Source organism: Peromyscus californicus, unplaced genomic scaffold (genome assembly GCF_007827085.1).
Source record: "Peromyscus californicus insignis strain IS unplaced genomic scaffold, ASM782708v3 Scaffold_12__1_contigs__length_115047231, whole genome shotgun sequence".
NCBI lineage: Eukaryota > Metazoa > Chordata > Mammalia > Rodentia > Cricetidae > Peromyscus > Peromyscus californicus.
Genome location: NW_026294413.1, coordinates 43,903,163 through 43,917,472, shown reverse-complemented (window position 1 = coordinate 43,917,472; position 14,310 = coordinate 43,903,163). Strand labels below are relative to the sequence as shown.

Sequence of the window (14,310 nt, the reverse complement as noted above, 5' to 3'; positions counted from 1 at the left end):
TAAGAAAAGATGAATTTGATCTTGATATGCTAATCCCAGAGCTGTGGCAGCAATCAAGGAGCAGCTAGAGAGAGAAGTATATTCTGGTATTAATTATGAATCAGGCATTAAGAACTGGTAAATAATTAAAGCTTCATGTGTCACAACACAAGTTAAGATCAGTGTGTTTTTCCACGACTAAATGCATTAGGTGGGCTCTTTCCAGCTTTATTTTGATATTACCTGAGTATGAGCTGGGATGCACACGGGCAACTGTTGCTCACAGGAAACTCACAGTACAAACTCTGCCTTTACTGTGCTGCTTGGGTAGGAATGGCATCCCATTTAAGAAGCCTAGGGCCCACATTTCTAGATTCTGACTCAACAGCCTTGCACCCTTTACTTAGGGTTTTTAGGTCTTTGGGAAGTCTGTGCAGAATAAGCATATGCTGGGGTAAAAGGTCGGAGTAGATCTCCTCTAGGGTTTTGCCCCTAAAATGTGGCCTCTGGACCAGCAGCAATTAGATGACCCAGGAGGTAGAGGAAATGCAGAGTCTCGGTTCCATTCAGACTTACTGAATCCAACTCTGCATTTGAATAAGGATTCCTGATGATTATTACATACCATGCCTTGAGAAGTCCTGCCAAGGCAACTTCTAGTTTGGGGAGTTGGTGATTTTCCAGTCTATATAGCCTCTGTGATGGGAAGGAGTTAAGATCAACTTCAGCCCTCCAGGTATTCTGAATTGTTACCCTAAACCCATCAAAACCTGAGGACTCAGACAGCACTCAGGTCGGTCTGAGGGCCTCTAAAGTGTTAGAGGAGGCTCTCTTGGATTTGGATCTTGATTATGCTCCTGACAACATCAAGTGCTTTACTAACTTCTTAGTGGCTCAGTTTCAATGGGAAAACACTGTCTGCCTCAGAGCATTGTTGTGAAGAGTAAATTAAACAATGGGCATTAAACAAAGGAAATAATGCCCATTAGCACAGTTCTCTTAACTAGTAGTCATGATAATAATGATGGTAGTGATGATGATGAAGGTGCTAAGGAAAAATAACTTTCCTAGGAATCAACCAATGATAGAAAAGAGACAATTCACTAAGTGATCAATGAAGGATGCTTGCTTGGCTGTTGGTTGGAGGGTCATTGGGGATTTTGTAGTATAATGGTTTCTGCTTGACAGATTCCTTCAGGGAGTCTAAAGGGGCTTCCCAAGTAGGCTAGCCAGCAAGCCATGAACTCTGGGATCACAAGAGCACTGCCCCCATGCCTGCTTTGTTGACGTGGGTTCTGGGACTCAAATGTAGGTCCTCACTCCTGTGCAGCCAGTTTTCCCACTGCGCTGTCTCCAGAGCCAGGCAGGGGGGTGTTTAAGGGAAGCTGCTCTGCTTTACCTCATCACGGTTTTCCTCTATATCAAGAACCAGCTGAATGTCTCTCCATCTTCATATCGCCCTTTTCTCTGGAGGAGAAAATAGGTACCACTCTGGTCTTTTCTGCAGTTTAAATTCAGGAAGAAGGAAAAGCAAATGTTCAAAGTAGTGCAGCCTGAAAACCTTAGTTAGAAATTTCTATTTGATAAAGATGAGTTAAAGTGGTTACTTTTAGAGACTTCTGTTAGCCACTCCAAACACATTGACTGATGATGGTAATGGCATTCAGCCTGCTTCATTTTCCACCCCTGGAGAATTCACTTTCCTCCATTGTTCTCAGCCATTCCTGCTCCTGAGAAGTATGAAAATGATGCTTATGACGACAATAAATCTTGACCTCTTCAAAGACAGAGCGAGCTGTTAGCAGGATGGGGTTAAGGAGCCAGATGCCCAGGAATGTTTTCATTGTCCTTTGAAAATGCCAGGGGACCCTTCTGAACAAGATCAAGAATGAGAAGTGGACGCGTTTGGCTTCTCCCATTAGCCACCACAGGTCACAAGGTCAGGGCTCTGGCCTCCAGGAACCCATGAATATCAAATACGAAGGGTGCCTTGTTCCTTATTCTCCAGACGGCAAACTGTGGAATTATCCATTATGGCCATGAATTGCCACTTTATTTTCAAAGCAGTAAAAGAGAAGAAAAGCCAAACATAAAAAGAAAAAGAAAAAAAACTGCATCTTAAACCTTTTCAATTTTTAAGCCCATAAATATAGAAGTCGGGACAAGAGTCCTTTCTTTGAAAAATATTTTATGTCAGATTGTGCCATATATAATATTTAGCAAGTTTATTTTCTCTCATGGGAGGTAAAGGATTTTACCAGCTCCACTCGCAGCAAAATTTGTGGCCCAGTGTTGAAATTTATTAGAACCAAGTCCTCAACTTCCCATTTAAATTTTGGGCACTGAATTTGATTGGGTGTCAATTGGTTCTGAAGTTTTGAACTTGGTTCGAAAATTGGTTGCTTGGAGAATCTATAAGGCTGGGGAAGGAGGGAAAGAGGACTCAGGAGAGGACCAATCTGCCTCACACGTTTCCTCAACTGGGAGTGACTTCTCTTTCTTGACTCCTTGGTCACTGTGTACCACACAGAGGTGGTGTGTGATGATGCCTTGCAGGGTGCGTTGTCCTCATTTGGGGAACTAAATGACAAAGTGGCTAGATAGTTATGGTCTGGAGTTCAAGAACCCCCAAATCTGTGCATTTATCTTGCTTCTGCCACTATCTATGGAAGGTAAGACAGGCTGTGCCTCAGTTTCCTTATTTTCAAGGCACAGATATTAGTTGTGTCTACCTTGTGGGGTCAGAGTGAGAATTGAATAGGTGAATTAATTCACAACAATGCAACTAAAGGTGTGCCTATCATAAATCAATCCTAATTGCTTGCTACTTTTCATTCTAGACTCTTGAAATTGAGAAGACGGGAAAACCCACCATATTTATATCATGTTATTTTTGTAGTGTCAGGTGTAGTACCATTTTATAGTACTTATTTATTTCACAGAAGTATATTATATGCCTACATGGGGTAGGCCCTTTACAGGAGACACAATGTCTGCCCTTCTGGCATGGTGGAGAGATGAGACGATCTGGAGTGCTTCCAATAAGGAAGTGTGGGATGATATGGATCATCTACCCTGGGTTCCTATTTCTATCTATGGGATATAACTTGGGTTTCCAGGATGGAAATGATGTCTTGGAAGGACAAGAACAAGGAGTATTCTCAAAGTAGACACACACCTCTGGAAGTCATCCTAGGAGCTGATTGAATGAAAGAATGTGAAGAAATTTTGGTTGGCTTTTAAGAAAGCTAGGGAACCTCAACACCATCTCTGGTGGGTTTTGTTGCATAGGGAGTGTCCAGACCCTCTTGATTGTCATGTTTTAGTTCCCCAGGTAAGGATGAATGATGGGTGCTGGGGCTGTAGCTCAGTTGGTAGAGTGCTTGTTTAGTATGCACAAAGCCCTGGGTTTGATTCCCAGTACCACTTAGACCATGTGTGATGTTACATATCTGTAATCCCAGTGCACAGAGGCAGAGTCAGAAGGGTTAGAAATTCAAGGTTATTTTTAGCTATATAGCAAGTTCAAAGACACCCCAGGCTATCTGAGATCCTGTTCTTAATAAAGAGGATGAATGTTAGAGGAGGTCCACCTGAAGAGTGCCCCTGTGCAAAAGGCTCCATGCTGAATCAGGACTTAAGTATATCCACATGCTTCAGTAAGCATATTGTTTCCTTTATTACTTTCTTATACATGTATTTTACTAACATCTCCCTCTGAATCTTGCAATATCTCTAGTCACTTACCATGATGATACTGATAGAAGTCTTGACTACAAGAAACAAATGACTTCCCATAAAGAAAGCAGATCAAGCTTTCTTCATTTCTTATCCAGAACTTGCCGTTCTGAATCTCTGTCACTGTTAAAGGGATCTTGGTTCCCATCTATATCTTTCTGGTTGTCCTTTCCACACTCAGACAGCATTGTTCCCCCCCACCATGCGTTTCTTAACTTATAAGTCATAAGCTGACCTTTGATCTGGAAGACGGGGGGGGGGGGGGGGGGGGGGTTAAGTGACAACAACAGATTGCTCACTCATTTAAAAGTTATGGAGAAGCAGTAGAACTATACAAGCTCTTATCTGGAAAGCTTTGGTATCAAGCAGAAGTGAGCCACCATCTTCCTCTCAGAGCAGAATGGCAGGAGTCCTTGTCAGTACACACCATGTTTCTCTGAAGATAAACCCTTGATAGAGTTGGAAGCCTGGCTGCTTCCTGCCCCCTGAGAGCTGGGTCCCCTTGACTCTCAGTAACCTTTTCAGCGTTTCACTCAACAAGATCAATAGCTTTCCATTAATCCTTTGGGCTTGGAGGAAGCAGAATAGATGAGAGAAGGCAAGTCGGGTGATGGATACTTCAGAATCACCCAAAGCTAAATGGTTATTTCATATATTGAATCCAGGAGAGAGATTCACTATAAATGTACACATTTCCCCAAGACAGGTGAGTGACTGCATGGTTCTCTGGAGCAAGGATGAATTGGTTGTCAGCATTTCCTTCTTCTCTTCTCTTTTCCTTTTTGAAACAGGATCTCACTGTGAAGCTCAGGCTGGCTTGAAACTCAATACATAGTCCAGACTTCTCTTGACTTTCAAGCCTCCTGTCTTTACTCCCTGAATACTGGTATTATAAGCATGGTGCCCAACATTTAGAGAAGCAGCTAATTTTTGTGCTTTTTTTTCCACACAAAGGAAAATGTCTGTAGAATACATCTCTCCCCAGAGAACTTTTTAGAACAACTGAACATGTACAGTGGCTTGCTTTTTCAAAAAGCCCACGTTGTGTTTTAATGGAGAGTTTGTTATTCAGTAGATGTGGGAGATAGAATTGGGTTATATGAGGATTTCTCACGAGAAGACAAACAGTGAGGAAAATGGAAATGTGCAGAGTAGGTTACATCAATGCTACAGGGTAGCCACTCCAAGAGTTTACCTGTGGAGCCTACGGAACATGACAACAAGGCTCTCTACAATTTGAATTTGGAAATTCCCTAAAAGCCCATTTGTGAGAGGCTTTTTCCCTAGCCCACAGTGCTAACCAGGAGGTAGGAGAGCCTGTAAGAGGTGGCAGGTAGTGGACAGTGGTAGGATATTAGAGGTCTGTCCTTGAATAGGACTGTGGGAATCCAGTCTCATTATCTCTCCCTCTTTCTCTTCTAGGCTGTCATGATGTGATCACCATGTGCCTTTGTACAAGCCCCAAACCAACAAGGGCTTAGTTGGTTATGAGCTGAAATCCTCAAAACTGTGAGTAAATATCAAACCTTCTTCTTTATAACTTGAATATCAAAGGTGTTTTGTCATAATATTAGAAAGCTGACTAACAGAGGATTTAGTGAGAATGGAAATGACCCCACGATAACAGCTGCAAACTTTAGCTGAACCTTCGAGCAGAGTTTTCCTCGTGTCTTTCTGGTAAAGACAAGGCCACTCATTTACTTATGTGCAACCTAAATGCTTATGTAGGTCTTATATTTTAACAGTTTCTTTTAAAAACAGCATCTGTGGAGGGTGTATTTGATCAAAACATATTATATGCATGCATTAAATTCTCAAACAACAAGTTAAAAAATATTATTAAAATCAGCATCTCTTAAAATTGATCAAACTTGTCTGTGAATATAATGAGAAGTATCAAGCTGCTTAAGGCTTGGAGTGGGAGGTAGCAGAAGCTGCCCTACGCTCAGCCATCTAGCTCTCAGAAACAACCACTTTGAACTTTTATAGCTGTTTCCTTACAGTTATTGCTTTTTTAGGCTTATCAGCGTGAGGCATTAATTATTCTCTTTATGTAGTGTGGTCACCTACTTCACACTTTACTCCCTATACCTTCCCACTCAGTCCTTCAAAAAAAAATGTTTCTCAGATCTGGAAATGATGTGACTACACCATTATGACTTTCAGAATACCTGTCTGTAGAATAAATTCCTCCCAAGAGAACTTTCTAGAATGATTGATCGTGTGCAGTGACTTCCTTTTCAGAGTCAATGGTGTTCCATGATTACAATTTCTTCAATAGCTGGTGTTTTCACTCGGGTTTCCAACTAATTCCTCTGTTCTGTGTATTGTTTGTTCTTAATATATCCTGTATAATTTCATATCTAAAAAGTTTTTTCTTAGCACATATTAGCAATATAGCAATGAGTTTCTATATGATATGTTCATTTATGAATATATCATATTTTGATCACGTTGCCCCTGTTATCCTCTGTGGTTCTCAGATTGAAAGAACACATCAGTCTACAGCCATACCACCTAGAATGAGTCCAGTCTCTACTGAAAGGATGGATCATACTCCAGCTAGGTATGACCCCCCTTCCTCAGTCTTCCATGTAATTCTGCCTTTGTTGTGAATTCTCCACAAAGTGTCATGTTCCTCGAGGGGAGCACTGCATCCTCCCCTCTGGCATGCACTAGATAGATGTTCATTAAGTATTTGATGAATGAATGAATGACTGTATTTCCATGGGGTGTTGAATAAATGAGTTTAGGCTTTATATGCTTGAATGAACTTACTTTCAGATGTAAAATATGGTAATATAATTGTTTGAATCCATCAATTTCCTTTCTCCTTGTCTTTACATTATACTCTTGAGTTCATTATGCAAATATGCATATGTTCCCAAGTATAACCTGAATTGCAACCAAAAAGTGAGTAGTACAAGTACTATCAATCACACACAAAGATTAGCTATGAATACTTAAGTCTGGATAAGAAATAGCTGATATTTAATAAAAAAACTCACACAGTCTTTATACCTGAGCAAGCCATTCCATATGTATTATTATTACCTTCCATTCCTCCTTAATGTGAATACTGACTGTAAATCACATGCAGTATCTACTGCTATGTTCTGCACCCCCTGACCCTCTGCTTGGAATTTTCCTCCCTTTGCCTCTCACTACTGTTCTTACCGCAGCATACAAGCCTAGCTCATGCCTACGCTTTCTTCATGGCCCAGCTCAACTGCCTTTGACCAGGACTTCTTTTCTCTATTTAAATTCTTACATTATGCATCACGTATGCCAAACAGAATTGAATTTTTATCTGAGTGATTTTTTTTTTAGATTAGTGACTACATCCCCTCCTAGACAGAAAGCATCCTCAGTGTGGGATCCCATCTGGATTTGCTTCTGTCTCATCCACAGCATTTTGTAGGTACTCAGTTACATCATTAAAACCTTCCTTCAAGGGCTACAGACAGAGCTCAGGGGTTGAAAGCTTGCTCGGCATGCACAAAGCCCTGGGTTTGTCTTCCAGCACAGCAAATCATCACACCACTACCCACCACCACCACCACCACCACCACCACCACCACCACCACCACCAAAAGCAACAACAAAACAAACCAACTTAAAAACATGACAAAACGAACAACCTACATACATACACACACATAGATTTATTTATTTATTTGTTTTTCTATCTATCTATCTATCTATCTATCTATCTATCTATCTATCTATCTATCTTCCATCTATCCATCATAGTTTGGTTTCTGTTTCTGTGATAAATACCACCAGTAAAAATAATTTGGAGGAAGAAAGGGTTTAGTTCATCTCATACTTCCAGGTCGCAGTCCATCACTGAGGGAAGTCAGGGCAGGAACTAAAGGCAGGAAACTGGAACAGAACTGTGGCGGTATACTGCTTACTGGCTTTGCTCTTTGGCTGGCTCAATTAGTTTTCTTATACAGCTTAGGCCTGACTGGGTAGGGATGGTGTTTCTCACAGCAGGCTGGACTCTCCTCTCACAGCAATTATCACTCAAGACAATCTCTTAGAGGCATGGCGGCAGACCAGTCTGATCTTGACAATTCTTCTGTTGAGGTTCCCTCTTCCCAGGTAACTCTAGATTATGCCAAGTTGACAATAAAAACTGACTAGGATATTTATTCACCATTTATTTATTTAAAATAAATGATCTATAACTTTAAATTTGTGGAAATTTTCTTTCTGAATATATTGGTGAAAACTTGGCTTTTGGATAAAGGCCTGGGAGTAATGAGCAGAATTGGGAAATCGAGATTTAGTGGGGTTTTGTTCTATTGGATATGCAAAGAAAATATGAAAACTTATATTCATAATGAGTTTATTTAAATATGATGCACTATAACACTTCATTTGTCATCATGAATATTCAAGTCTTCCCACTTCAGCGAATTTTCTAAATAAACATCTTACCTTATGCAGTACAAAAGCATTTAAAATATATTTTATATTGAACAAAATATTTCCACTATGTATAGAGATCTTTCTGTTTCTTTGAAAGAACAAGTTGACCTTAATCCTTTTTCTGGTGACACTGTCACTTTTAGGGACATTAGAAAGTAAAATATACTTATGATTGATTGCCACAAGTGTGTAGGATATATGGGGTAAAGAAACAGGTTAGCTATGAAGAACTTCTTTTGTTTTAATTTAAGAAATGAAATATTGAGTCAATACTAAAATATTTTTTCAAAATAAGGGTGTGGTAAAACCAAATAACTGTACCATAATCCTGTGTCTATCTCCAACCCCATTCTAAAATTAGGATGTCTTCGTGACCTCTAAGATGTATGGGTGCGTCTTTCTAGACTCTTTACTCAAAACTTTATTTGGAAGTTTTTCTTCATGATTATCTTTCATTTTGATGGCTTCATAGTGTATGTTTGAGGTCTGAACAATGTTTTATTTAAATTTGCATATTTGTGATTGTTTCTGAATGGGGCCCAGCATTCAGAAACATACTTTCATTTTGCTTAGTATTGTGCTCATAAGGGCTAACATTGTCAGCGGTACAGCTGTTTTTTTCTTTTATTTCTCTGACGTATAATACCCCATCCCGAGACTCATTTGTTTCTCGGCTATGCCATTATGCTGCTGCCATGAACGTGCTTCATCTGTGTCCCTGGTGTCCACATCTGAGAGGTTATCTCTACATCTATGAGTGGTGTTGCTGAGTCACAGGTTGTGTGCCTCTTAGATGAGATAAAGCCTGAATGCGCTCTGTAGTAATTGTGCAAATTTACACTCCCAGAAGCAAATTTAAGCATTTTAGTTCAACATTCTATCACTTTGTGTTGTCAAACCTCTAATTTTTACCAAGCTGGCAAGTGTGAAGCGGTATTTCATTATAGTTTTAATTTGCATTTCTCTGATTACTAATGAGGCTGAGCCTTTTCTGCACATATTTATAGGCTATTCAAGTGCTCTTTTCTGTGAAGTGCCTGTTCAAATATCCTGCCCATTTCTGATTGAGTTTTGTTTGCCTCTTTTGCATGTTGATCTCTAGTTCTTTATGATATATTTCATTGAATTTTTGAGATCTCTTATTATAAGAGGTACTGCTCTTTTATTTATTCCTGTGAAAGAAATATACTAACAAATACAGAAATACACACAGTGGATTGTAAGATGCACCCTGATAAAAGAGCTCCTAAGACAGAAAAGAAATTTGCATCTTATAATGATGAAATATATATTCTAGATTTTAATCCTTTGCCAATTAAGTGTATTTTAAAATATAGTCTCTCAATTTGTATGTTGTTTCATTATCTTTTTATATTCTCCTGATGCAAACTAGTTTTTAATTTAATGTAGTCCAATTTTAACATGTTTTCTTCCACATTTTTTTCCATCTGTGTTTTAAGAAGTCTTCCCTGCTTTGAGACAATAAAGAAATCTCCGTATTTAAAATTTTTTTCCTTTATGTGTTTTATAGATTTGCCTCCCATGTTAACAATTTTTTAATTAACTTGGAATTGATTTTGGATTATGTTATGAAAGACTCTGCAAAGTAATATTAATTATTCTGGTATTGTGAAGTCCTTTCTTTTTCATCTGACCTGCAATTCTATCTTAATCTCAGGGCAAGTGTTTGCATCTGTGTGCAGCTGTTTGGGGGCTCTTAAGTCGACTCCATTGATAATTCTCTTTATTTCAACATCACCACGCAGTTTGGTGTGGGTTTACTGTGATGCTTATTGTGGTTTCAATGTGAAATGGTTCTCATGTTGTTGGAACCTAGGTCCTCCGCTCCTGGTGCTATCTTGGGAAGCTCTGGGAACCTTAGGAAGTGGGGGTCTAACTAGAGGAAGTAGATACCTGGCACATCTTCGTGGAGATTGGGACACTTTGTTCCTGGTCCTTTCCTGTTTCTTCTCTGCTTCACACCCACCATGAAGGGCATGGCTCTCTGCACCACATAGTCCCACCTCCATGATATTCTGTCCAAGTATATGGGGCCACAGGGTCATAGATTAAACCTTCTTGGACTACAAATCAAAACAAATTCCTCCTTTGTAAAGTTGTATTGTCAGGATCCCATTGCAGCAATACAAAATTAGCAAGTACAGAACCAATGACTTAAATCTCAGTGCCTGAAGGCAGCATCACTGATGTGCATGGATCCCTAACTTTTTGTATTGCTATGGTTTCTGTACAAATGTGGATAAATTATAAAATCCTTATGCCTTGTGTATCCTACACCTACTCTTACATGTAAATTAACTACTAGTCGTAAAATATTTCTTTTTTTTTTCCTTGTGGTACTAGGGATTAACCCAGGACCTTGAACACACATACTACACCAACTTTCCCACTTGGTTCTTATGGAATATTTTACCTATATTTGTGTGTGTGTGTGTGTGTGTGTGTGTGTGTGTGTGTGTGTGTGTGTATGTGTGTGCACTCCTAATCATGTGGAAACCAGAGGACAACTTAGATGTCATTCCTCCTTAGGCGTCATCCATCTTTTTTTTTTTTTTTTGTAACATGGTCTCTTACGGACAGGAATCTTCAAGTAGTCTAGGCTGGCCAGCAAGCCCAGGGATCGTACTGTCTCCATTGCCCCTGGGATGGGATTATGAGAGCACACCACCATACCTGGTTTTTGTATGTAGGTTTTCGGTATAAAAACTCAGGTCTTCATGCACTTTTCTGACTAAGCCATCTCCCTTGCCTACTAATTTGATCTTTGTTTTTCTGTATGTATTTTAGAATAATCTGTCAAATTCCATAAATAGACATCAGCATTTTCATGAAATTATATCTGTGCACCAATTTTGAAAGCTCTGACACTATTTGCAAAATTAAGTTCTCTAATCCATGAATTTAGTGTATCTCTCCATGTTTAGCTCTTCACCAGTGTTTCAAAATGGTTTTATAGGTTTTTCAAGAGAATTTTATGTGTCTCTTATTAGACTTATAGTACTCTGTCTTTGGTAGGATATTATTAATAAATATCTTTTAAAAGGTAGTTTAAATATCTTTTAAATATAAATATCTTAATATCTTTTAATAACCATTTTCCAAGTGTCATCAATGGTGTATAGAAATTAAATTGATTTTAATGTATTGATTTTATATTTAACAACATTATTTAACTTTGTTGTTAATTCAAGTAAGTTTCCTTTAGGCAATCATGTAATACTAATATTATCAATTTTTATTGTGTTTTTCAGTCATATTCTTCCATTCTTATATCTTTTTTGTTTGTTTTTGAGACAGGGTCTCACTGTGTAGCTCTGGCTGTCCTGGAACTCACTATGTAGATCAGGCTGGACTAGAACTCACAGAGATCCGCCTGCCTCTGCCTCCTGAGTGCTGGGATTAGAGGCGTGCGCCACCACCATACATGGCCCATTCCTATATTTTTTACCTTTGCCTCCTCTCCTTCCCTTCTTCCTTCATTGTTTTACCATCCTGTTCAGGTTCTGCAGTACAATCCTGAGCAGATAGTGGGCCACTGCTTCTTAGAAATCTGCTTTATTGAGATACGATTTCACAGATCATGGAATTTACCCGCTTAAACATGATTCAGTGTTTATTGTAAATCATAAAATGATTAAACCATTAATGCTAGAATCTTTTTTATTTACCATACAAACAAACTCTATATCCATGAAAGTCATTCGCTGTCCATCCTAACACCTCTCCCCATCCAAGGTCTACAGAGCTTTGTATCTAATTTTTGTCTGTGCAATTCTACCCATTTGTACACTACATAAAAATAGAATATGTGCCGGGCGGTGGTGGCGCACGCCTTTAATCCCAGCACTCGGGAGGCAGAGCCAGGCGGATCTTTGTGAGTTCGAGGCCAGCCTGGTCTCCAAAGCGAGTTCCAGGAAAGGCGCAAAGCTACACAGAGAAACCCTGTCTCGAAAAACCAAAAAAAAAAAAAAAAAAAAAAAAAATAGAATATGTGACATTTTTGTGATTGGCTTCTTATACTTAGCCTAATAATTTCAAGATTCATTTATTATAGCACATATTATTTTTGACAAATATTACATTGTATGGGTATGCCATATTTTGTTTAACCATTTACCCATCAGCTGATTGAACATTTTGGTTGCTTCTGTCTATGTTTTGGCTATTATGAATAATGTCATGAATATTAATGTACAAATTTTTTATGTGGACAAATGTTTTCTGTTTTCTTAAATGCTCTTTTATACCTAATAGTGGCTTTCTGGGTTTTATAATAATCTTTTGAGGTCACTGTTTTCCAAAGTGACTGCACTATTTTATCTCTCCACAAAGATTGCCATTTTGTCATATCACTGCCAATACTTGACATTATTATTATTATTTTTGATCGGTGTTATCTTAAAGGATATGAAGGGTTACCTCATCAGGGATGGTGATGACTAATGACAATGAGCATCTTTTTGATTTTTTCCCACGTGCACATTTTCTGTGGAGAAATGTTAATCAGTTTTTTTCTTTTGAGTTGTGCTCATTGTCTTTGTTACTGACTTGTAGGAGCTCTTCGTGCAGTTTGACGCAGTCTTTTACCAGACGGTATGTGGTTTCAGTTTTATCCCCCAGGTGTGGTCTTTCACCTTCTTGGTTTCTCGTTCTCCCTCCTTCCTCCACTTTTTAAAATTAAATTTTTCATACAACATATTTTGATGTCTTCCTTTCCCCCAGCTCCTCTCACATCCTCCTTACCTCCCTTCCCACTCAACTTTATGTTCTTTTTTCTCTATTAAAAACAACAACAACAACAAAAAAAACAAAAGCAGACACAAAAACAAAATCCCATAAAACACATAAAATTGAACAAGCAAAAGACCTCTAAGACCAAAAAATCCCCCCCCCAAAAAAAACCAAACCAAAACACACACACACACACACACACACACACACACACACACACACACACACACACACACACACACTAGCCATGGAGTTTGTTTCGCATCATCCAACTACTCCTGGACACGGGGCCTGCCATGGAGTGTAGTTGCTATACCCAGTGATATTCTACTGGAGAAAACTGAATTTTCCTTTGCCAGGGGCTATCAGTTACAAATAACATGGTTAGCGGTGGGACCCCATGTCCACTTGATCCTCTCAGTGCTGGGACCCCATCTAGCTTGAACTTATCCAGGTCTTGTACACCCTGCCACAGTCTTGTGAGTGTATATGCACATCCATCCTCTTGTGTCTAGAAGACATTGTTTCCGTGGACTTACCCACCACCTCTGGCTCTTACAATCTTTCTCCTCCTCTTTCACATAGATCCTTGAGCCTTGAGGGGGGCAGGGTTAGATGAAGACATTCCATTTAAGACTGAGTGCTCCAAAGTCTCTCACTCTCTGTATATTGTCCAGTTGTGGGTCTCTGTATTTGTTCGCATCTATTGCAAGAAGAAGCTTCTCCAATGTGGGTTGAGCAAGGCACTGATCTATGGGTGTAGCAGTATGGCATTAGGAGTCATTTTATTTTTCTGGTATTTCAGAAGGATAGGAATTAAGTTTTCCCCTAGGCCTATGTCCTATCTAGTCTCAAATACTTGGCCACTTTAGCAGTGTCAAGTATGAATTTTGTTTGATGGAGTGGGCCTTAAATCTAATAAAGAAGTGGTTAGTTACTCTCTTAACATTTGCTCCACAGTTGCACTAGTATGTCTTGCAGGCAGGTCACAGGATTTGTAGCTGGGTGGGATTGGTGATTAACTGTCTGCTCTGGTAGTGTGCAGAAGACCTTCCAACACCAGGAATGCTGATCAATAGGGTAAAGCTACTAGTTAGGCTCCAGCTTGACTTCTTCATGTTTGATGACCTAAGTGTTGTCTTTAGCAGTACGTCCTCCCATCAGTTTGTGGAGAGCAGCCAGCAGCCTCAGCAATAGCCTGTGATGTTTGGGGTGCGGGTTTCATGGGACCCCTTTGGTCAATGATTCCAGAAGACGTAATCCATTCCTGATACTGGAGGTTTTACTTGGTAACATAAAATATTTAGTTGTGACTATTCTTTTGTGACTTCTTTTATATTCCTTTCATCTATGTATATGTTTCAGGACACTTCTACAGTAGTAGGTTTTTCATATGGCTTTCCA

General features: G+C 39.3%; 1 protein-coding gene across 2 annotated transcripts in view; it reads left to right on the top strand.

Moving 5' to 3' along the window:
• Olfm4 (olfactomedin 4) overlaps nt 1-14,310 on the top strand; it is a 121,832-nt gene that overhangs the window by 27,988 nt on the left and 79,534 nt on the right. For both annotated transcript variants that reach the window (XM_052732630.1, XM_052732631.1), the window contains 2 exons: nt 5,140-5,226; nt 6,201-6,283. The gene's annotated coding sequence lies outside the window, so the exon portion shown is untranslated. The remainder of the gene's footprint in view (nt 1-5,139; nt 5,227-6,200; nt 6,284-14,310) is intronic.